The sequence below is a fragment of the Henckelia pumila genome, chromosome 4 (genome assembly GCF_033568475.1).
Source record: "Henckelia pumila isolate YLH828 chromosome 4, ASM3356847v2, whole genome shotgun sequence".
In the NCBI taxonomy this organism is placed as follows: domain Eukaryota; kingdom Viridiplantae; phylum Streptophyta; class Magnoliopsida; order Lamiales; family Gesneriaceae; genus Henckelia; species Henckelia pumila.
This window is the reverse complement of record NC_133123.1, coordinates 102,580,045-102,606,049: the sequence shown is the minus strand read 5'-3', so window position 1 is coordinate 102,606,049 and position 26,005 is coordinate 102,580,045. Positions and strand designations below refer to the sequence as shown.

Below are 26,005 nucleotides of genomic sequence, written 5' to 3'. Positions count from 1 at the left end.
ATAATGAACAGCGAGCAAGCAAGGGAAAGCAAGCAACTGTGGTGCTGCGCAAAATAAAGCAGATGGGAAGAAGGTTGGCGCAGCTGGAAGCGCAGTCGCGCTTGAGGCTTGTGGTTGGCGCAAGACTTGGAGCAATCGGACTAAACTTTAGCGCAAAAGAAGAGATTGGCGCATGGGAGAAGCGCTAACGCGCAAGAGCAAGGCTAATCGCGCAAGGAAGTCTGAGCTGTGTTTTTCTTCGGGCAAAAACATGCTCGCACGAGCGAGAGGTGGTGCTCGCTCGAGCGAGCGAGACTTGATTTTAATTTTTCGGGACAGAAGAGTGCTCACTCGAGCGAGACCCTATGCTCGCTCGAGCGAGCCGCGGGACCAGAGTTTTATTTTTGGAAAATTCTTGCTCGGGGAGGATTTTATCTTTTTAATATTTGGGACCTATAAATATATTTTTTTAGCATCAGAATAGGGGTTCCAACACGCATAACGCAGACGCAAGGCGGCGGCTGGGAGCAGAGAAGATTTCTTCGCTATTTCTTTCTTCTGTTCTTTCTTTTTATTTTATTTTTATTGAATTATAGTTTCAATTATTGAGTAGTTATTTTTCAACAAAACGGCGTGATTGGGCCGAACAAATTTATGTAGAAAACTTATATATTTGTTTGGGATTTTTCAGAGTTGATTTTGTTTTATTGATTGTCAGATTTATATTTGTCTTATGAATAGTCTAATCAACTGTTTGCTTGCAAGTTAATCGATTCCAAGTCGACGGAGGAGGTTTCGATTTTGATCACTTTGATAATCAACATATTGTAAAACCGACTAGAAATAGAATTCGATTTCAGTGTGTGGTTTGGGTGCAAACTGAATTTTCATAAATATTTAATGCATTCAAATTTGATTAGAATTACGAAAGATTAGTTCATCAATATTTGAATAGGTTTTATTATTCTAGAAATAGTCCTTTTAACAAATTAGGAGAATTCCCGTGAATTAAGATTAAATCTGAGTTCTGAATCGACTACATGTTACATGATTTTTTCGGTACCTACGTGTGTCTTGGTTGACTCGTTTAATTATTTTTATCTTCAGTTATTTTAATTCTTATTTCTTCAGAAGTTTTTATTTTAAATTCTTATTTTTTTTAAATCAAATTGCTTTTTATTATTTTGTCTAGATTAAGTAAAATAATTAATTCTTGAGAATTGACAGCAGTCCCTGTGGGATCGATACTTCGACTCTCAGTCCACTTTACTATTACTTGACCTGGTACGCTTGACAGTAGATTTATATCACACCGATTTAGCCTGTCATCTATCCATATGAAGAATATACCATACTATAATGTAGTAGGAAGCATTATGTACTCGATGGTATCCACTAGAACATGTATATCATATGGATTAGGACTGGTGAATAGATTTATGAGTAAACCTAGTAGAGATCATTGGTAGGCAATAAAGTGGTTGCTTAGGTATCTAAAAGGGACCACTAAACTAAAGCTCGTATATTCAAGAGCTATAAAATCAATATGTGAAGTCACTAGATATTGTGGCTCTGATTATGCAGTAAACCTTGATAGAAGAAGGTCACTCTTTGGATATGTCTTTACAATTGATGAAAATTTAGTAAGATGGAAGTCATGCATACAAAATGTTGTAGCCCTATCTACAACTGAAGCTAAATACATTTTTCTCACTGAAGATATAAAGGAAGGGTTGTGGCTTAAAGGATTTGTTGGAGAAATTCTCCCAAAAAGCGCTTGGTTTAAAGTCGTCAGCTTGACTTCACACTGATTTCAGCCAATCCCTGTCACTTTATTGGAGGTTTTGTTTCTCTCTTTAACACTCCAAACATAATCAAAAATCATATTGGATTTGGCTATGTTTTTCACTTTTTTGCCACCTTCGAATCTCGCCCGCTCTTTAACTCTATTCCTACACCAAAATTAATCACAGAATAATCAAATAAATCAATGCGATTACAAGCACGTACCTCATCTTGGTAATTTATGGTCTAATAAATATTAAAAGTAACCGCTTCACCGCCAACTTGTAGAGTTAATTCACTCTTTTTCACATCAATCAATGCTCTTCCAGTTGCCAAGAATGATCTCCCCAAAATTAGAGGGACATCTTGATCTTCCTCCATGTCAAGCGCTACAAAATCAGCAGGAAAAATAAAATTATCTACCTTTACCAACACATCCTCAAAAATTCCGCGAGGATAAGTAACAGAACGATCAAACAACTGTAGAGTGATCGTGCTCGGCTTCACCTTGCCAAGCTCCAAGGCCCTCAAAATAGATAAAGACATTAAATTAATACTTGCACCTAAATCACATCATGCTCTATTAACAGTCGCACCACTAATAATACAAGGAATAGTGAAAATCCCTGTATCTTTTAATTTTTGTGGTAGTTTCTTTTTCAAGATGGCGCTGCACTCTTCAGTCAACTTTACCTTCTCAAATTCCTCAAGCTTTCTCTTCCTCGACATCACATCCTTCATGAATTTTGCATAGTGTGGCATTTGTTCCAAAGCATCAACAAATGGAATGCTTATATGAATTTTCTTGAAGATATCAAGAAACTTTGAAAATTGCTCATCCAATGATTTTTTCTTGAACCGCTGTGGATACGGCAAAATAGATTTTGGTACAGAAGGTTTCTCAGACACAACCACAGGCTTTCTGGAATTTTTACTCTCGGAATTTTCTACTTCAACTTCAATCTCCACAACTAGATCCTCATCATTTATTACCTTTTGGTCATCGAACCCAACTTTTTTCCCACTTCTCAAGGTGATGGCTTTGCACTGCTTCCTTGGATTTACCTCAGTATTGCTAGAAAACGCCCCTGTCTGATGATTATTCAAGTCATTTGCTAGTTGACCAATTTTTATTTCAAAATTTTTCATCGATGCGCCCACATTGGTCTAGTGTGTTTCCATATTATCAATCCTATTCTCATTTCTTTCAAATCTTTTTTTTGACTCCTCGATAAAATTACTCACCAAATCTTCTAAAGATGGTTTACCCTCACCCCTTTAATTATTGAACCCCGGTGGAGGATTCAACACATTATTATTATTTGCATATGAAAAATTCTCATGATTGCGCAAACTAGGATGATATTGATTGGGTACATTATTACCTCGATAGCCATTAAAATTGTGGTTGTTCACATACTGAGCTTTCTCCACACCAGTAGGATTAACTACAATCGCCAATGATGCCGACTCAGTTGAATCTCGATTCTTTGCTCAGCACAACCAACTGTGTAGAAATAGCAGCCATTTGAGCAGTCAAAGCCGTGAATGCATCAACTTCATGAATTCCAACATGTTTCCTTATCACATATCTCTCACTCGGCCACTGATAGCTATAAATTGTCATCTGCTCAAGCATGTCATAAGCATCCAGAGAAAATTTAGAAAATATTGATCCTCTAGCATCAGCATCCACAGAAATCCGAGTTTGCCCATTCAAACCATTGTAAAATAATTCTATCTGCTCCCAATCTGCAAAATTATGGTTTGGGCACTTTCGTAGTAATTCTTTGTAGCGCTCCCAAGCTTCATAAAGTTGCTCAAAATCTTGTTGTCTGAATGTAGAAATCTCAATTTTCAATTGGGCAGACTTGATAGGCGGAAAATACTTAGCTAGAAATTTAGAATTCATGTCAACCCATGTTGTAATACTCCCAAGAGATATTGATTGTAACCAACTACGAGAATTGTCCCTAAGAGAGAACGGGAACAGTCGTAGTCTGATGGTGTCCTCAGTAACACCATGAATTTTCACAATATCAGCGATCTCCAGAAAAGTGCTCAAGTGCAAATTCGGATATTCAGTAGCAGCACCTCTAAACTGATTCTTCTGCACCATGTTGTTAAATGCTGGCTTCAACTCAAAATTATTAGCTGTGATATTCTGCCGAGCAATTCCAGAATAGTGATTGTTGATCACCGGTCTAAAATGATCTCTGATTTGCATCGGACCGTTATTTTCACCTCCCCCTCTATTTTCTCTATTTTCAATCATTTGTTGCAACTCTTCTCTTCTAGATTTTCTCAATTCTTTCGCGGTTTTCTCAATTTTTGGATCAAAGAGCAGTGAGTCATAACTTTGGATTTTTCGCATAAACTGCATAAACAAAGGAGAAAAATTTAAAATTAGAACCAATGAAATAAAATAAATTCCCTAAATCAAAATTAAGACTAATTAGAACAATTTAATATTAATCAAATAAAATTCATTCCCCGGGAATGACTCCAAAAACTTGTTGCATGTTTTCTTCTCGCAAGTGCACGGTGTCTAGTTATAATTCAGGAATAAGTCCAAGTCAATCCCACAGAGAATGAATAAAATGATATTATATTAAATATTTGTAACTAATAAAATCTTAATCTTATTTAGAGCTACGGTGAAGAGTTGAATTGAATTAACTAAAAATTGCAATGAATAAAATTAATTAACGATGAGTTCCCAAGAAGAAAGTTCAATGAGAGATAAATTCTCGAGGTTCGACTTCACACTATCAACCAGTTTATTTTTTAAAGAAATCTATATCCTAAATTCTTCGAGTTTACTAACCAAGAATTCACAATATTTTTTACTGCCTTTCCAAAGTGACAAGTAGAAATTCATATCTAATATCAAAATCAATATTCTCATCAAAGTTTGGATATTAAATTCTGTAAATAGCACAGTAATTCTTCTAATGGCTTCAATGGAATTATAGGTCTCTCGAACTTTATAAACACCAACGATATATTTTTCTATGATCCTATTCAAAATCGGCTCGCCCGAGTGCTAGATTTCAAATAAATATAACAATTCAACTATTGATCTATTAATTGAACGCAATAAATTCATGAAAACACAAATAAACCAAATGAAGTATTCTATTATATCAATCAAAATATCAAAAACATGGTATCAAGTCAAGCTACATCGTCCCTCTAAACAAAAAAATTAGTTCATAACGAAAATAATAATCAAACACAACATGTTCTTGAACATCATTCAAAAATTAGGAGAAAAAAAGAAATAAAAACGAATGTAGATGATGCTTCTCCGTCCTCGGAATTTGCTTCGTCCTTGTTCGTTCCAAGAATGCTTCTTCTCCCTTCCCCTTGGTCTCTAGCCATTTCTAGCCTTCAAAAACCAATGCAAACCCTCCATTCTACACTCAAATAAGCCAATCAATCCTTTTAAAATCCAAGAAATAAAAGTTTCCAAAAATACGACACGTCGAGCGCGGGTGCGCTGTATATTTTTGTCCCAAGGCATGGGTGCGCTGTCTTTGGGTGCAGGGGCACTGATTGGCATCAATTCTTAGGAAATAAAGAGCTCCAGGGCACGGGTGCACTAGTGTCCGGGTGCGGGAGCGCCCTGTGTTGTTTTTTCTTGTGCAGAATTCTTGAAAAAATCATATCTTGAAATCTAGCCGTTGGATTGAGTTGAAATTTGGACAATAGCTTTAAAACATCTTATATGACATTCTGAATAGTAAAGATTGGATTCGTATCATTCTAGATTTGCCAGTAATATTTAGACACTTGCTGCTTCGTGATTCCTTCCTGCGCCTCTTCTCGGTGCTTCAAATTTGATATTCGCACTTCTTTTCGCTCCAATCTTATCTCTTTCTCCTTATTTCATATATTTAACTTCTTTTATATGTCAAAAATTTATTGTTACCTAAATTCATGCAAACAACACAAACAAACACAAACACGCATAATTTTGTTCGATACATAACAAAAGTCAAGCTAAATCATATAAAATATAAGTGAAAAAATTGCACTTATCAAATGGGATTCGAACAAAATAGTGCTACCATCTTCTGTGACTCACAAAGTGCTATACATCTGCCTAAGAATGTTGTATTTCATTAGAGAACCAAGCATATAGATGTTAGATTATACTTTATGAGAGATTATTTCTGGAGGCTTGATTGGTGTAAAGAAAATTGACACAACAGTCATGTAGTGGCCCATTCTCAAATAACCTACTTAATAACTAAAAGCTTGCGAATAACTTAACAAGTACGAAAGAAATTAAAATCAACGGAAGCTTTAATATTTACAACAAAATATAAAGGCATAATACATCCGGCACCAAAACCCAAGTGAAATATAGTTTATACAACCAAATCAAAATAGTATCGAAATATCCTCACTAAAACATAAAACAACCACGATCCTCCAAAATAGCTGCAATCCTAGCCTCAACGACCACTCCCACTAGGTCGGTCCAACCTAAATCCTGCCCCATGGAATGGAGTTTCCCAGACGAAAAATCAGGACGTGAGTGATAACAATACTCAATACAGAAGTATGAGTATACACAAGAATGTGATCATAACATAAGAATAAAATATTATTATTTTTGGGTGATTAATTACATGCAAATATGGTAACCATTAGATCACATTCATTGAGTTTCATTATCATGTAAATAGCTACAAACCTAGATATATCATTTGGTACAACTCATACTAGTCGAAGTCAACATTCATACCATCCATTCATTGTTTGGAAAAGCCCTCCCCAGAGTTCATCCCGTTGAACTAGTCTCCTACTGTCACTACAAGTACACATAAACATGAAAATAAAATTTTCATGCTCATCATATCATTCTCATAAAACTTTCATGCTTGAAAAAAACATTCATACAATTAAAAAATAAAGTAAACACGCCCTTTAAATTTTCAGAAAATATCATGCTTTCATACTTCAAATAAATTTTATAGGTATAAATACTTAGATTATAATGCATTACGTATAGTAAGCAATCCAGGTAAGCCCTTCTCTAAGTTCTTCATGGCATTCATACTTCATGAACACAAGATCACACACAGACCCTTACATGTGTGTTGTAGGATCAAAATTTTCTAAAAAAATGATGAAAATACATGTCATACCTATGCTTGAGGGCATGCTCGCGAGCCCACGCACCCATGTACCCCTTTCCCACGTGCATGCCGCCCCCACGTGGGGGCCCAATGGCCACCTAGTGAGTTCTTTCTACATGACTTGATTTCCCTTCTTCAAATACCCACATGAATTAAAGATCTAATGCGTTCGCACACACAATGCATGATTTATTCCATGTGTAGACCTGACACAATACATGATTTCTCCCATGATACATACCTCATAGACTCGTCAACATACCCTTCTAACATCTCTCACCCATAATTTTAACTCAAAGACATATATCAAAGCACCAAATCTCCATAAAAACCAATATTCTTACTATTTTAAAACCCTAACACAATTATTAAAAAAACCGTACACACAAACTATTATTCTAACCCGTCTAAGAACGGCTTATGCTTTACGGATATGAAAACTTAGAAAGAATTTCAAATTGAGGAGAGAAAGGAGAAATAACGGCTGCTAAACGTGAAAAAAGGTGGAGAGACAGTCTAAACTTAATCTGACGTTAACTTGGCAAAAATCTTATGGTCTGAAGCTGGCACAAATTTTAAAAAATATTTTTTTCAAGATATTCTCCTCCCTAACTTTTTAAATTTAGATACTATACATATATACATAAACTTTGAAGTAAAAACTGTACACTACACATATATTACTTTAAAAAATTCTTAAACTTTGTTCATAGCTAGTCTTGATTCTCTTAGAATCCGAAATTGATATGAATCTTGATGTGTAAGATTAGCAAACACGATTACAATTTGAATCGCACCCTCTAATCAATAAAAAAAAAGATCCAAAGTTTTGCCCGATCTTTGAAACAAGTAAAATTGATAGAATTTTGGATTTCCACCTTTAATCGACGGTACGATTAACAACAGAAATCACAACAATTGAAAAAAGAGAAAACCTTCAGATAACTTGTATCTGACAATCTTCAATGAGAAATCAATCGACAAACGCTTCCAAGTAATTAAACTGAAAAAGTTTTATTTGAAAAACAAAGCAAAGCTTTGAATAAAATTCTTGAGAGAATTTCAATAATTTGTGTATAAACTGAATCTGAATTATTATTAATGAAATAAACAAAAGTATTTACAGTTTATAATAAAAAATAAAAGATAATGCAAAATATAGCCTTCTAGATATCAAAGATATCATCTAAAAGGTTTCTTAGTATAATTAAAACACTCAAAAATAGGAAAATAACACCAAAATATCAAAATCCCAAACACACACACAACACGCCAAAGTGTGTGTATTTTTCTGGAAAAATCACGCTCGCTCGAGCGAGGAGCTCTTTGATCTCGAAAATTCCCAAGCTCGCTCGAGCGAGCACAAAGTACGCTCGAGCGAGAAGTCCTCTGCCCAAAATTGATTTATGCAGCTCGCTCGAGCGAGACTTGATTGCGCTCGAGCGAGACCTCTTCTACCTCACTTCGATTTTCTTCACTCTTTTTGACTCCCAACACTTCAAGGACGCATATGCAACTCCCAAATTGATCCTCAAGTGCTCCAACTCCATCTTGGTAATTTAGCATCAGCTTTTGAAGTGCCTTCTTGAATTTGTTAGCTCGACTTCTCGTTATTGGCCCTCGTGGCAACTCCAAAGGATCGCGAACTCCTCCTGCCACTCGATCCACATGCGAGCTATCCATGATCGCATCATCCTCCCCTTCTTTAAAGTGATTTGTCCTCAAATCTCGTTCGTCTCCTACATCAAAAGAGATAAGTCAGAAACATTAAATGTAGTACTCACGTTGTACTCACCTGGAAAATCTAGTTTGCAGGCATTGTCGTTGATTCTCTCCACGACTTGAAAAGGACCATCCCCTCGAGATAACAACTTTTAACGCCTCCTTCTCTGGAAAACGCTCTTTTCTCAGATGTAGCCAAACCCAATCACCGGGTTCAAATACAACCTTCTTCCTTCCCTTGTTCACTTGCTTGGTATACTGCAAATTCTTTTTCTCAATATTCTCACGTACTATTTCATGCAAGCTCCTCAAAAATTCAGAGTTGGGTTAAAACCATACACAATTTCAAAAGGTGAATAATTCGTAGTAGAATGCACACTACGATTATCAGCAAATTCAATAAATGACAAACAATCCTCCAAATTTTTTAAGTTTTTTTTAATGATAGAGCGCAACAATGTCCCTAAAGTTCTATTAACTACCTCATTCTGTCCATCAGTTTGTGGATGACAGCTAGTAGAAAACAACAACTTAGTTCCAAGTTTGCACCACAATGTTTTCCAAAAGTAACTCAAAAACCGAGTATCCCTATCGGAAACAATACTTCTAGGCATGCCATGCAATCTCACAATCACATTAAAGAACAAATCTGCAACATGCGAAGCATCATCTAATTTGTGACATTCAATAAAATGTGTCATTTTTTAAAACCTATCAACCACAACACAAATAGAATCCCTCCCCTTCTTAGACCTAGGTAATCTAAGAACAAAATCCATGGAAATATCTACCCACGGTTCATTAGGTACTGGAAGTGGAGTATATAACCCATGTGGTTGTGATCTAGACTTTGCCTTCTTACAAGTCACACACCGCTCACACATTCTCTCAACATCATGTTTCATATGCGGCCAATAAAAATGTTCATGCAAAATTTGATATGTCTTAGCCACACCAAAATGCCCCATTAAACCACCACTATGTGATTCCCTAACAAGTAACTCCCTAATTGAAGACTTAGGAATGCACAATTTAACCTCTTTAAACAAATAGTCATCATGCAAGTAAAATTTATCCTTTGGACCACTCATACATGACGCATAAATCTCTCCAAAATCAGCATCACTCACATACAATTCTTTCACATGTTCAAACCCCAAAAATTTAGAATCTAAAGTAGTTAAGAGCACGTACCTTCTTGACAATGCATCTGCCACTACATTCTCCTTACCTTGCTTGTACTTGATTACATAAGGAAAAGTTTCTACGAACGCTACCCATTTGGCATGTCTTTTATTCAACTTTTGTTGTCCCTTGAGATGCTTCAAGGACTCATGATCCGTATGAATCACGAACTCCTTTGGTCTCAAGTAATGCTGCCATGTCTCGAGTACCCTCACCAACACATAGAACTTCTTGTCGTAGGTAGGATAATTCAAAGATGCTCCACTCAACTTTTCATTGAAGTACGCCACTGGTTTTCCCCCTTGCATCAAAACGCCTCCAATTCCTACACCTGATGCATCACATTCAATTTCAAATGTATTAGTAAAATCAGGTAAAACAAGTAAAGGAGCATTAATCAGCTTTTGCTTAATGATATTAAAAGACTTCTCTTGCTCCTCGCCCCAATGAAATGAAACGTTATTCTTGATGACCGCGGTCATGGGCGCCGCCAATGTGCTAAAATAATTCACGAACCTCTTGTAAAAACTCGCAAGCCCATGAAAACTCCGAACTTGACCAATCGATGTAGGTGTCGACTAATCTCGAATGGCACTTACCTTCTCTTCATCAACCCTCACACCTTGTGCACTCACAACGAAACCAAGAAACACGAGTTCGTTTGTAAAAACACACATTTCTTCAGGTTAGCATATAAATGTTCAGCACGCAATGTGATTAAAACAACTCTCAAGTGTTCCACATGATCATCTAAGTTTTTGCTATATACCAATATATCATCAAAATAGACAACCACAAACTTTCCAATATATGCACGCAAAACATGATTCATTAAACGCATGAATGTACTAGGTGCATTAGTCAAACCAAAAGGCATAACCATCCATTCATACAACCCATACTTTGTTTTAAATGAAGTTTTCCACTCGTCTCCCTCTCTCATCCTAGATTGATGATAACCATTTTTTAGATCAATTTTGCTAAAAACACAAGAACCACGTAATTCATCTAACATATCATCTAGTCTAGGAATAGGATGTCTATACTTGATGATAATGTTATTTATAGCTCTACAATCAACACACATAGCAAAGATCCATCTTTTTTAGGTACTAACAACATAGGTACAACACATGGTGACATCAACTCACGCACAAAACCTTTATCTAAAAGTTCACTTACCTGTCGTTGCAACTCCTTAGTTTCTTCCGGATTTCTCCTATAAGCTGGACAATTCGGCAATACACTCCCGGGTACCAAGTCGATTTGGTGTTCAATTCTCCTCAAAGGTGGTAATCCTTGAGTTAGCTCCTCCGAAAATAAATCATCGAATTCCTGCAATAGAGAAACAACAACGCTCGGAAGATCTTCGGCTATATCACTTGTGTTAAGGAGTACCTCCTTATAAATCATCAACACAAGTGGAATTTGAAAATTCATAACATCTCTCAACTCACTCTTTTGGGATATATATATATATTTTTTTCAGCCTATTTTCGCTCAAATTTTTTTTCATATTTTTTTGTATCAATTTTTTTTCTAAGGCCATCTCACTTTTTTGATCACTCTTTTTTTTGCCTCATCTCTCTTTTTCTTTTTCACTTGATCCTCCAACACTTGCTTTGGAGTCATAGGCAACAATACAATAGATTCTTTGTTCATTAAAAAAGAATATCTATTTTTAAAACCATCATGGACCACTCTCCTATCAAACTGCCATGGTCTACCCAATAAAATATGACATGCTTGCATAGGGACCACATCACAAAAAACCTCATCAACATATTTGTCAATAGAAAATGGCACCACAACTCGCCTATTAACTCTCACCTCCGCACAGTCATTGAACCATTGCAACTTATATGGTTGAGGATGCTTCAAAAGAGACAAGTACCCCAATTTTTCCAAAAGTTCGCAACTCGCTACATTGGTGCAACTACCCCCATCAATGATAAGACTGCATACCTTTCCCTTTACAAAACAACGAGTATGAAAAAGATTTTCCCTTTGACTCTCCTCTTCCTATCTAGGTTGTGCATGTAACACTCTCCTAGTCACCAATAACTCACCAAAAACAGCCCCAAACCCATCCTCATCATCAGTATCTACCAAAGCAGGCATACCATCACAATTTTTCTCATCACTCTCAGACTCCTTATCACCACAAGCATTAATAATCATCAATTTTTTATTTGGGCATTGGCTAGAAATATGGCCAATACCTTGAAACCTAAAATATTTAATATCTCTAGATCGAGTATTAGAAGTTTCAGATGTACCTTTAACCACTTGCTTTGGTGCCTCCAATTTGGTGTTAGATTTTTGTTTGAGCACCGGCTTGTTGTCCTCCCGTTTTGCAACGTTTGGACGCCAAGAAGTCGACGATCCACGACCTGAAGGAAATCGGCCAGCTCCTCTTCTCTTGAGCTGTTGCTCCACATTCATAGTCGTCTGCACCATTTCATCCAAATCAAAACAGTGGCGAAGCTCCACTTGGTCTTGGATTTATCTATTCAAACCACACAAAAATCTGGTCATTGTAGCTTCATTATCCTCCTCAATGTTGGTCCAAATCATCGTGGTCTCCAACTCTTTGTAGTAATCTTCCACGCTCCTTGGACCCTGCTTCAAAGTTTGTAAACGCCTGTACATATCACGATAATAATGGTTAGGCACAAACTGCTTCTTCATAACAAACTTCATCTCTTCCCACATCTCAATAGGCGGCTCCCCACACTTCCTTCTAGTGGTCACTAATTGATCCCACCAGATTAAAGCATAGTCTACAAACTCAACCACTGCCAACCTCACTTTCTTAAGATCAGAATAGTGATGGCAATCAAACACATACTCCACACGCTTCTCCCATTCCAGATACGCTATGGATCATATTTCCCATGAAACGCTGAAATTTTCATCTTAATGCTACTAATATTCCCATCCTCCCTAATGCCCTCCGTATATTTTCCACGCACCGCTTCTCGCCTATGTCTACCCCCCTGTATTCTTCTCTCCACATCCCAATTCTCATCAAAACTTTCCTCATCGTCTTCAAAATCATTCCCCTTCCTATTTTTATTTTTTTTCCACTACCACTACTCTCCTCCAATTTACTCATCCGCTCATGAAGATGTTCTAACTCCGATCTCATCACCCTAGTAAATTACCCCATCAACGCCTCCATTTGAACCTTGGAAATTCCTTGGTTCACACTTTTACTAACATTTTTTTTATGATTCATGGTACCTGCAAGAAAATCGTTAGCAATAAATTTCCTCACACAAATTCTCACAGTTCACTCCAAACGAATCACTCAATCACTCCTTTTTTTCACTCAAATTTATGGAGAGGCTTTGCTTTGTAGAATAAAATTCAAACATTCAAGTTTAAAACTTTTAGACGCTTGAAAATTGACCCACAAAGATTGACAAAAACAAGCAAAAAATTTTATGGACAAATTGACTTTGACTCTTGCCCAATAATGAACAAAGACAAAGAAATTGGCCACAACTACTTTCTTCACTTTATTTTTTTCAGATTTTCGGTCCCACTATTTTTTTTGATCGATTTTTTTTCAATTTATAACTTGTAGCACAAGACACGAGACTTGGATACAAGTTTGAAAGAAACGACATAGAAATTTGATATGAGATAGACGAAGAACGAAGAACACGAAGGATAGATCTAGATGTAGATAAGATACTTACTTGATTCAAAACCTTGGCTTTGATACCAAATAATATGAATATTGATGTGTAAGATTAGAAACATGATTACAATTTGAATCGCACCCTCTAATCAATAAACAAAAGATCCAAAGTTTTGCCCGATCTTTGAAACAAGTAAAATTGATAGGATTTTGGATTTCTACCTTTAATCGATGGTACGATTAACAACAGAAATCACAACAATTGAAACTAGAGAAAACTTCAGATAACTTGTATCTGACAATCTTTAATGAGAAATCAATCGACAAACGCTTCCAAGTAATTAAACTGAAAAAGTTTGATTTGAAGAACAAATCAAAGCTTTGAATAAAATTCTTGAGAGAATTTCAATAATTTGTGTATAAACTGAATCTGAATTATTATTAATGAAATAAACAAAAGTATTTATAGTTTACAATCAAAAATAAAAGATAATGCAAAATATAGCCTAAAGATATCATCTAAAAAGTTTTCTAGTATAATTAAAACTCTCAAAAATAGGAAAATAACACCAAAATATCAAAATCCCGAACACACACACAACACGTCAAAGTGTGTGTATTTTTCCGGAAAAATCACGCTCGCTTGAGCAAGCATAACTCGTGCTCGAGCGAGGAGCTCTCTAGTCTCGAAAATTCCCAAGCTCGCTCGAGCGAGCACGAAGTGCGCTTGAGCGAGAAGTCCTCTGCCCAAAATTGATTTATGCAGCTCGCTCGAGCGAGACCTCTTCTGCCTCACTTCGATTTTTTTTACTCCTTTTGACTCCCAACACTTCAAGGACGCATATGCAACTCCCGAATTGATCCTCAAGTGCTCCAACTCCTTCTTGGTAATTTAGCATCAGCTTTTAAAGTGCCTTCTTGAATTTGTTAGCTCGGCTTCTCGTTATTGGCCCTCGCGGCAACTCCAAAGGATCGCGAACTCCTCTTTCCACTCGATCCACATGCGAGCTATCCATGATCGCATCAGAAATTCTACTCATGCCTGAAAAACATTAAAAACTAACTATTTGCATAAAAGCTCATAACTTAAACATTTAAATAAACAATTTCATAATAAATAATTAAAAACATCTCGTGAGTTGATTCTTGAATTCCAGCCAGTACAATCTTCTCCTCTTAAAAAAATTTCGTCCCCGAAATTCGAGTCACTAAATCTTAACAACTGAGACTTTCATCCACTATAATTTGTAAGATCCACATTTACATGTCTGGTTCCTAAATTCTAGTATCCCATCAATCGGTATTTTCATTATGCACTCTAATAATATACATATTATCGTACACATGTATCTTCCCCATCTTAATTTAGTTTATAACCTTTATAATCCTTTATTTGTGTACAACAATGATTTTTCCTCCAAAAAATAAAATAAAATTCAAAAACCTAACCCAAAACATATATATCCCCAAACTTGCACATCATATAAAATAAAATTTAAAATTACGCAAAAAAACAACAAATCATCACATATACTACAATCCTTATGAGTGTGAATTCCTAAATGATCATGATTCACTGCCCGAATGTAAAATCTTATTAAATAACCCCATGCTAACATGAGATCTTCGAACTTAAACTAATAGACACTACTAGAAAAAATGCCTATGATGACACTTTTATGTTGACATTTTTTAAAAATTGTTGTTACAAGAAGTTTATAATGACACTTGTAAAAAACTCTTAGTTAAAAAAATAAAATTACCTCTTAGATTATTTTTTATGACACTTTTAATAGATGTCACTTTTCAAATGGAGGGAACTCATTTATTTTTCCCTCTTATTTATTTTAATAATTTGTTTTTCACAAATTTTAAGATATTGGTCTAAATCAAACGAGGAAAAGGAAGCCCAAAAATATCACTCTCATCCGACGAAGAACCACTGAACCGTCACAATGTTCCATTCTCCTTGCAATTCATCATCAGCCTTCATAAAATATCCGCAGATTCACGCCCCTTTCAGATTCCGCACTAGAAGCCCGTTGAAAATGTTGTAGAATTGACTCTCAATTTTTGGTTTTCACTCATTTTTTGCTAGATCTCATCGCCATTTTACTCTTGATTTGTGTTCATTGAGGAATCTAATTAATCGCTCGATTAGGCGGAGGAACGGAGGGAACAATGTCGACGCTATTCCTATTGGGCAAAATTGGTAGGGTTCTGGTGTGGCGTGACTATTGTGTGATGTCTCCGTGGTGAAAGCCGAGCGTTTCTTCACTAAGGTCGTTGAGAAAGAGGTTTCACTTCTTTGTGTGTATTATGTGAATGTTGCTTGTCTATTTGATCGATTATTTTGTTTTTTGAGTTTCATTTTTTTTCCTGGTTATTATTTGTGTTGTACCAATGATGTGGTTAATATTTACCTCTTTTATAACTTTCAGCATGATTGAGGTATGTGAGGCTGCAGGTTTAGCATTCAGTACACTGTACAAGGTATGCACAACAGTAAGATGACGGTCGCTTGATTGTTTTCGGGTGAGTACTGTTTTGAGTTCATTCTATATTTTCTCGATGCTTTAGAACCATTTTAGCATATGATTCCAACCTGGTTGCCCCGAAGTAAGAAGATGGTCTCTTCATTGATTTCGAATTTTGTTGTTTGTATCACACTATTATTAATTTATAAATGTGTTCATGTTGCAGTTCGACACTTGAAGGGAATATTTGGTAGGAATTTGAATTTTGACTTTGTGTTTGCAATATTCTCAATCAGGGCATGCAACATACTTGCTATTTCACCGTTTTTAAGGCTTTGTAAGTTCCATCATATCCAATTTTTTGCTTATTACTAATTGACTTGTTGATTCTGCGCCAAATCGGTTTTTTTGCAAGCTCTTTGGCTATATGTGTATGGGTCATGAGTGTCTTGCCAACAAATCTCATCTGGATGATCGTGCGATCCATCTTCTCTTCAATGCGAATCTCCAGGAGAAGAGGTTAGTTTGCTTATTGTTGTTATATTGATCCTTATACCTGGTGAACTTGTATACTTGATTGTTATGTGCTTGATGCCTGCTGTTTAGTTGCATTTATATTTATCCCCTTTCTGTTGATATTCATTTTTTGGTTTCTATTTGTCTTACACTTTGTCGTAGGCATATTTTTTGATTTTGAACCTTGAAACCTTTTTTGAATGATTTGTGCATACATCTTGGATTAAGTTTATTTTGGGTCTTCTCATGGGTAGGGTAGAAAGCTGGATTTATATTATATATTCTTGTAATGAAAGTCGGATCCTGTTTTTTTTTTTTTTGGAATCCGAGTTAATTTGAATATGTTAACTGTTATTATTATCTTCCCGCTTTCCATTGGGAAAGCAAATTCGCTGAACTACAGAAATTTGTACTTTGATCTTCAGGTGTCAGTGACCCAACATATATATATATCATGCTGGTTTTATAGAACATTACTTTATGCCTTTACTTGAGGTTAAGGAATTTGCTTAAGCTCTTTGTTTAACAGTTATAGCTTGTGTGTTTTGTCAGATAGAATGACATAATAAAGTCATAGCTAGAAATGTTTAATTCTCTCAGTTGATAGTTGACTATCAGAGAAAAGTACGTGAAAGTTCCGATTCTGTAAATGACTCGAACGAACTTTCCCAGAAGTTAACAACGGAGGTGAACTTTTTTCTCTTTCTTGAAAACTAATATATATCATGCAATTGTAATTATGTGTTTTATATGGTTGGATAGGTCTCAATATTGAAGCATGAAAAGGAAATACTGCAGAACTCTGAGAAGAGAGCTTTTGATGAAGTTCGTAGTTTGTCAAAAAGGGTTCACCGTTTGTAGGTCTTCAATTCTAAATAAATAATCAGATGATACTTGCTAGGGTTCACCGTTTGCAGGTCTTCAATTTTAAACAAATAATCAGATGATACTTGCTTTAAATGTCGATTCTTCCTGTTATTTTAGATGTTTCTATCTTTGAATAGGCCAGTTTGAATACCATACAAAGTACCAAGGAAGCCCTTGAGGTAGAATGCCTTCCTTAAATTTATACTCTTTCTAATGAGTCCTTGCATGCTAATTGTTTAATTTTTCATGGATTAAGAGACCAGAAGTATTGAGAGGATGAAGCAGGAAGACTATGTAAAAAAATTGAGGTATTTTTCCCCTTGTTTCTCATCATACCTGAGTTCTAAATGAAACCAAAAAGTGACTCGTTTAAAAGGTCTGAATGTGTCCTGGTTCAGGTGAGTGATGACATAGCACATGCCTATCTCCAATGAGTGAAATTTTTGTTCGTGGTTTCTGATTGTCTCATTTATTTCTTTTCTTCTGGCTTTCTATGGACTGTACTGTTCTGTATTTGATTGGCTAAAGTATGCACTGAATTCTTGATTTTAAGATAGATTATTTCATATTAATTTTGTGCTTCAGTTGTTAAAGATTTCTGAGTATTAAGTATTTAGATGCCAATGGAACTTATATTGGTTCAGGACTATAGATCTTTAAGATGATATGCCCAAGAAACAAAAAAACAAAGTTGTTTTGAGGAGCAAGGGAAACGGTGAAAACATGTATTCTGATTTATTTCTCCTGCTTTGCAGCTACGATGGGGTACTTGTGAATTCTCTGAAAACTGTCTACATTTTATATTGGTTGGAGTCTCAATTTATCAAAATTTCACGGAGATTAAGCCAAGCTTGTGGCCAAATTAATTTTATCATTGCATTTGTCCAGATGGTGAAGGATGTTTGAAGAACAATGTTGGCTTCTCTTTTTCTTATTAAGTCATTTGATTTTAGTGTACTTAGTTTTTTGATACATTTGAGAAGGTAGCTTGTAGATACATTATGAGCAAGCTTGTATGAATTCTATATCAAAACATTGGTTGTTATAATAGTTTTTTCGAATAAGTACTTTGATAAATTTCAATAATTTATGATTTTTCTTTTGAGTTGTTTTATATATTAAATTTGTGTTGTATTTAAAAAATATTAAAAGATTATAAATATCCTAAAAAATGGTAATGCATTTATATTATTTGAAAAGATAACATTTATAAGTGTCATTAAAAATTTTATAATGCTTTATATTATATGAAAAGATGACTTTTATAAATGTCATAACAAATTTATGGTGACATTTTTTTTGTCATTATAACAATTATTTATGACATTGATGGTGTGACTATTTTTATGTTATAGTGACACTAGAGAATGTCATAAGGCTTTAAACGATATCATTATAGAGGATATTTTTACTTGATGTCACTATATCCAAAATGTCAGGATAAGTAATATGTCGTGACAATTTTAAATGCCATTAAAAGCATATTTTCTAGTAGTGAGAATTGAAGCATTTTAACGTAAATCCCAAAATTAATAAACTAGCTTTGATAAATAAAAATTTATATGCGACAATTTAGGCAATGATGCAAAACCTGATTAATCATTTCTTGCAATGAATCTTATCTTCCGATCAAGCAATGTTTATAACACTATAATTATTCGTGAAATTATGTCACATGAGACCTAGCTTGATAATAATAATAATAATTATTATTATTATATAAAATTAATATGATAGGACGAATCCCTCATAGACAGGGCCCCGTCTTGCTAACTGTGTTGGGCATTTAGTGGCCGCTAGCTATTATTATATTTGATATTACTATTGTTTATTTAATATTTTTTAGTTGGGAAAAAGATTGCTGTAAATTTGTAATTAGTTTTAGAATTCTAAACTTTGTCCCTACTCTTGAATTTGATCTTGTATCAGATTAGTTATAAATAAATAATAATAAAAATTATCAATAATAAGGTGTGGTGAATTGAAATATAAATTTCCTCGGCACGCCATTATGGACGACACATTAGTAAAACCAATAATTAATAGAGTCAAATAATTCTCGAAGAATGATGCATCCTTATCTGTATATCCACACACAACTATATATGATCATATAGAATTTGTATAATTTCATTGGATCAAAAGCCATGAACAGATTTAATGATGGCGACAATATTACAAATGAACACGGATGGAGGATATTTTCGACACAATGGAACAGTCCCAACCTCAACCGTTCCATTAACTATAGACGTGATCGTGCTAGGAGAAGGCAGATTTTCCTACAGACTTACAAGTTGGCTTTCATAAAATCCGGCAGAGGGAAGATTAGAACTCGGAAGCTGAAGAAATTCGTTATCAAGTTGAGATCGGCTGTGGTCGCGGTTTTGACGTTCATCCGCCGTGGGGCACCCAGATCTTGCCATTCAAGATCGGCCATTCAAGTGATTAAATGTTGTTGATGATCAAATAGTTTATTTTCATTTGGAGGTAAAAAAAGAAGTCGCAATCGCAAACTATATATGTTAAATATAGCCACGTAAAATTCTCATTTCTTGATTTTATTATTATTATTTTATTCATGTTATTAGCAAGAAGAGGGCATTTTTTCTGAACCAAACAGTGGGATTGTTATGGTGATATTTTTAAATTTTTTTTGATGAAGTACCGTGCATATATTTGTTATTATTTAAGCAAAATTATTAATTAATATACTCTAAAACTAAATAATGGTAAAATAGTGCTTCCGAAGATTTCGAATCCACCGAAGTGAGTTCGAAAGCATCGAATGTGATCGGATCCACCGAACGGAGGTCGAAACGTCCGATTGTGAGTTAGGACATGCAGATTATGTGGTGTCAAAAGTGCACAGGTATGTGGGGAGATCGCATCTACAGATCTTGAGTTAGACCATCCGAACACAGCGGTCAACTAAGGTGTTAAGACACTGTTGACACGTCACTGCATCTAGGGGATCAGATCGTCCGAACTGGGATCTAATCATCCGATCGTTGTTTATAAATATGCTGTTGATTTCTCATAGTTGGTGCTTGTTTAAGGTGTCTCATTAGTCCAATATATATTTTTTAGTATTTTTAGCCATACTATAGATAGCCAGACATTAGAAAGGCGCTACTAGAGTTGTAGCAGAGCTGTGCTGGAGCCTAAAGTTGTGGCCTTAGACACAAACGTGATGGAAGCAAATATAAATCTGAATTTATAGTAGCTATTGGTCGTAGACATTAGCTTAGTTACGACTTTTAGACCAGTTATAGTGAGACGATGTTCACTTATCTGTAGGCTTGGACCATTGACCCTATTGCACTCGACTTGTAGCAGAGATGCGCAAGTATTGAATTAGATATCTAGCGAGTATGCATGCTTATAAATTGCATATATGTGTGTCATTATATATGTTATAAAAATGTTGCAATATGCTTGTATCTCCTTCGAGATAGTCATCCTAGTAGGATTGCTTAGCTCTACACTCTCGATATGATCTGACATCGGGAGCTACTGTGATGACGGAGATCGATGCTATGGTGATCTAAAAGAGTGTGTGATCATATACCCAGCATATTGGACCCAAGATGGTACTACTCACTTATGTAGCCTGAGCAGGATTGATCCTGTATACTCAGTCACATCATTTTGAATGAAATTGTAGGTTTATATACTCATATTTACGTATTAAACGTTATTCATTCTCCTCCTTTTTATTATCTTGGACACCGTGTTAGACGGAGTAGGTCTCAAGTTGGACGAAGAACAAGGCTTGAGGCAGATCTAGAGGTTGAGCCAGTGATTGTTGGGAGAAGTTTCTTTCTATTTTGTTTCTATATTGTTTCCATCGGGAACTTCCAGTTGTCTCGGTTGTATTCCTTTGGATTTGATTTAAGATGTTTATCATTCCCGTAGTTACCTTCCGATGGTAGGTGATTTGGGCTGGGTCACTAAATTTATAGTTTCAGAACATGCATGATATTTTTGGACATGGAAATGATGTTTTGGGAACGAGCATTACTCTTTTCATATAGATAGACGTGATGATGAGAGTCATTGTAGTGTCGGGAGTTGTGGAGATGACGATGCCCAGAGACATCCCTGAAAACACCTCCATCTTCATGATGGTGTTCGTCGTCATTATGAATTGAACCGGTTCTTTCACATGGGACTGAAGCCCTTGGTGAGAGGCGAGACTCTAGTGGTCGCCGAGGATTGTCTAGAGTGGATGGAGATTTTTTTTAGTTTTGTACCTCGTCCTAAGGAGTAAAAGATGGAGGTTGATAATTTTCTGTTAGAAGGGTAGAATTGGTGGAGATCCACATCTGTCCACTTGATCCACGAGCAGGGATAGGTTTTATGGGCTAATCTCCACAAGTATTTTCCGAATCTGCACATATCTCCAGCTCGATGTAGTGATCTTACCCGGATCACCTACTAACAGAGTCTTAAGCATGCAATAATAATAATCAAAAAACTTAATCAGAGTTACTAACAACTTAACATAAAACAATCGAAATAAAAATATATAACAAATATAAGCTTAAACTAGAAACTACCAGCGACCCCTGCTACCAATAGAGGTGTCAAAATGGATTAGGCACGTCGTGTTGGTCTTGTTGGATCTCGGTTCTCTCGTGCCCAAAAAAACAGCGGAATTTTAAAATTTTTATGTAAAAACCAAGCACTTGTGTAGCATTCGAAAATCATTAAATATCCATATGGAGTTTAAGAAGTTTTTACCTGTCAATCAAAAAGGATTGATGATGGCTCCAACCAAGTTGTAAATAACTTGGCTCTTGCAAAGGTAGACACTATCTACAAGATTCAAGAGCACACCTTGCTCAAATGGGCTCAAGTTTCCAAGAGCACATCTTGCTCAAAATGGATTTTCCTTCAAATTATGTCCACGACTAGTCAAATTAGATCCACCCTAAATATGCACTAGAATATTTAGAGCATTTTTCATTAAGAATCCCTTGCCTCAACTTCAAAAGATGAAAGACAAAAATTGGAGAGAGTAATGGAGAAGGGTTCGGCAATATGGGGTGTGTGAGTGAGAGGAAGATTTCTTGTTTTGGTTCTTAAAATGTGTTATTACAAAGGTTAAAGCATTCATAAAAACTTTTGCATCTTGTCTTGTAACCCTTCATATCCTCTCTCACATGTATTGTATGTATTTTAGGTTAAACATATACATACATGACCCATAAACTTAACATTTAATTAATTACCAAGCTCAAACTCATTTAAGCTCAATCAATCAATTCAATCCTATTTGAACTCATTCAAGCTCACTAGTAGAATAATTATTCAACACTATTTTTATTTGAGCTTAACAAGATCCAATATTGTTTAATTAATACAACACTTGAACTAATTTAATTATTTAAACTCTAAAAGGTCCACTAGTGTTCAATTAATTCAACTCTTGAATTAATTAATTAAATTCATAATAATATTTATGAAAATCACCATTTTCAAAAACTATTATTTATTTAAGTCAACTTTTAATCTTACTTTTAATCTTGGAACACTTTCAGAAATTAAAAGTTACATTCCCTTTTTTTTTTCCTTTAGAAGTCATACTTCTAATTTATCTCGCTTATAAACTCTTTTATAAGTCGTTCAACTCATTGAACTAATTTTATTCTCAACGGGATCTAGAAAGCAGTACTTGTGTGACCCTCAATGGTTCAATTATACAACTAGCAGTGAGTTCACATCTCCATGTGATTCGGGATCAACAAGTCCCTATATGAGCTTACCCTATATAGCTTCATTCTTATTTATCAACTCCTTGATAATAAAAACGTCAGAACTCAAGTCTGATGGTACCCAACCAGTCATTTTATACTTCTAGTAGCATCGCTAACATGAATCCCTAGGTATCAAATTATAGTGCCTACAAGAACCATTTAATTATAGTTAGCGTACAGTACGGTCCCTTTAACTTATATCTCGACCGATTCGACAACATTGATATATCGATAGTTGTCATAGAATCGATAAATATGTTTCATGTCGTAGTTGCATCGAAGGTGTAATTAAAAAAAATCTTTTCTTAATTACCATCTACTCTGATCAGTGATTTCAAACTACAAATACATGAGATCACATAGGATATCCATACCGAAGGTAAGCGGTGAATCCTTGAGTACAATGCATCGACTCCTACATGTTTCGACAAAACACCAAACCTTGCCACCTGATGACCCCAGTGGAGTTGGTAAGCAATTCAAAGTGAAGAGCTAGCACATAAAGTCTCCAAGTTTTCCCGGGTCATAAGGATTAAGGACTAATGGTGCACAACCATAAACTAGGACATTTTCACTCGAAAAGTGAGAACCAATAGGAAAGTCCTTTAAGGAGGGTTGTTAAGTGCACTCTACAAGGAGCACCTATTTGCATGCTTGGACATCACTATGTCTCCTACCAATGAAACTTAGTACTCACATCGCAAATATTAGTCTCAAGCTCGAGCGGCCTTTATCCTTTTTTTTTGGCGGCTAAATCGACTAGGAACGGTTTAGAATATACAGTATTTCAAATATGAGTTTCATGATAGTCATCACATGACCATATCATATTATTTTTACTATTTGTACATTCAAGGGATCTATCTATACAACTAGCATGTGTATACATATAAATATGTGCCAATTTAATAAATTCAAATATTATTAAAATAAAGATTGTCATACAAGAGTTAGTGCAAGGACTCTAGGCCAACACTTGGCTCGATGGAAACCTACTCTAACAGGCCCGCCCCGTCATACAAAATAGTTGGGTTGAGTTGACAATATCTCAACCCGCCCAAAAGGTAGGCCAGCCCGCCCCACCTAATGGTGGGTTGTTGTGGTTTACGGGTTGGCTCACCAAACCCCGCCAAATTACACGTGAAACCCTCAGGTTGGCCGTTCCCACTATCTAACATAGGTTAGTTGGGTTGGTGTTTTCACAACCCGCCTTAAAGGTGGGCTGACATGCCCCGCTCCGTCTAATTGTGGGTTGCAATGGATTGTGGGCTAGCCCGTCCCTCCAGCTTGTTTTGACACCTTTAGCCTACCAAGCCCTGGTCACCGACTAACCACTCATCTTATTCCTGGTCTACCTGCATACCTACCCCGTCGAATGGTGTGTCAACACAACAACATGGACGTGAGCGAACTACGCACATGATGTAAATCACGAGTACACAAACATAATATGATGCATGCATATGAATGGGTACTGGGTATCACACTTTCTACTCAGTCTAGGCACCAATGAGTATGTAGTACCATCTAGGATCAACTCCGCTGGGTACATCTACACACTCGTACAAACCACCGTAGTGTGAGTCCGCGTTAGCACGATATCTCCCGGTATAAGATAATATATCAAAGAATGTAGAGCTGAGTGACCCTACTACAAAGGCTATCTCGAAAGAGACTCGGCTCAACATGAATATTCACGTGTAAAATAAATATATCGAAGCAATAAAACATGTATCATGACACATAATATGCAACACATAAGAATGCATACTCGCTGGGTATCTCATTCAGTACTTACGTACCTCAATCACTGGCCTGGATGTACAAGTATCTACAGTTCAAGCCTAAAGTCATGATAATATCTTATCACTAATATTGGTCTATAAGCCTTAAATTAACCTAATAGATACTCCCTAATACTAATAGAGATCTCGGGCTATACCTACGTCCATCGTCAGCCCACTGATGTCGAAGGCCCTGACCCAAGAACATCTCCGCTACAAGCCCCATTGACCGCTAAAATTGGTGTGATATAAATCTACTGGCAAGCGTACCAGGTCAAGTAATAGTAAAGTGAACAAAGAGTCCAAGTATCGATCCCACAGGGAATGCAGTCAATTCTCAAGAATTAATTATTTAGCTTAATCTAGACAAAATCATAAAAAGCAATTTGATTTAAATAAAATAAGAATTTATTATAAAAACTTCTGAAAGAAATAAGAATTAAAATAGTTGAAAAGAAAATTTAATTAAAACGAGACAACCAAGACAAATGTAGGTACCAAACAAATCATGTAATATTTAGCCGATTCATGACTCAAATTTAATCTTAGATTATGGGAATTATTCTAATTTGTTCAAAGGTCTATTTCTAGAACAATCAAACCTACTCAAATATTGACGGTTAATCTTTCGTAGTTCTAATCAAATTTGAATGCATTAAATCTTTGTGAAAATTCAGTTTACATCCAAACCGCACACTGAAACCGAATTCTATTTCTAGTCGGTTTTACCATGTGTTAATTATCAGAGTGATCGAAATTGATACCTCCTCTGTCGACTTGGAATACCTCCTCTGTCGACTTGGAATCGATTAACATGCAAGCAAACAGTTGATCAGGCTATTCACAAGACAAATATAAATCTGACAATCAATAAAATAAAATCAAGTCTGAAAATCCCAAACAAACATCCAAGTTTTCTACATAAACTTGTTCGGCCCAATCACGCCATCTTGGTTGAAGAAAAACTACTCAATAATTAAAAACAATAATTCAAAAATAAAAAGAAGAAGAAAAGAAAAGAGAAATCTTCTCTCCCAAGTCTTGTAGCCGCCTCCCTTGTGTTATCTGCGTTCTGAAACTTCGGAACCCCCAAAAATATGATATATCTTCTATTTATATGTCCGGATCC

The 26,005-nt window shown here is 35.7% G+C and overlaps 1 long non-coding RNA gene and 1 other non-coding gene across 7 annotated transcripts; both read left to right on the top strand.

The window, feature by feature from the left end:
• The first annotated feature begins 3,521 nt into the window (after positions 1 to 3,521).
• On the top strand, positions 3,522 to 3,628 carry LOC140869981 (small nucleolar RNA R71). The gene has a single exon (XR_012146968.1). It is a non-coding gene; the product is annotated as a small nucleolar RNA R71 (small nucleolar RNA).
• An 11,747-nt stretch (positions 3,629 to 15,375) lies between these two features.
• LOC140865189 (uncharacterized) lies at positions 15,376 to 18,394 on the top strand. Of its 6 annotated transcripts, XR_012144503.1 has the most exons (9): positions 15,376 to 15,520; positions 15,632 to 15,752; positions 15,912 to 16,005; positions 16,174 to 16,466; positions 17,016 to 17,150; positions 17,226 to 17,380; positions 17,468 to 17,509; positions 17,587 to 17,638; positions 18,086 to 18,394. It is a non-coding gene; the product is annotated as an uncharacterized lncRNA (long non-coding RNA). The 6 variants fall into 6 exon arrangements; XR_012144504.1 differs by having other exon boundaries at positions 15,380 to 15,767; XR_012144499.1 differs by having other exon boundaries at positions 15,383 to 15,752.
• The last annotated feature ends 7,611 nt before the right edge of the window (positions 18,395 to 26,005 follow it).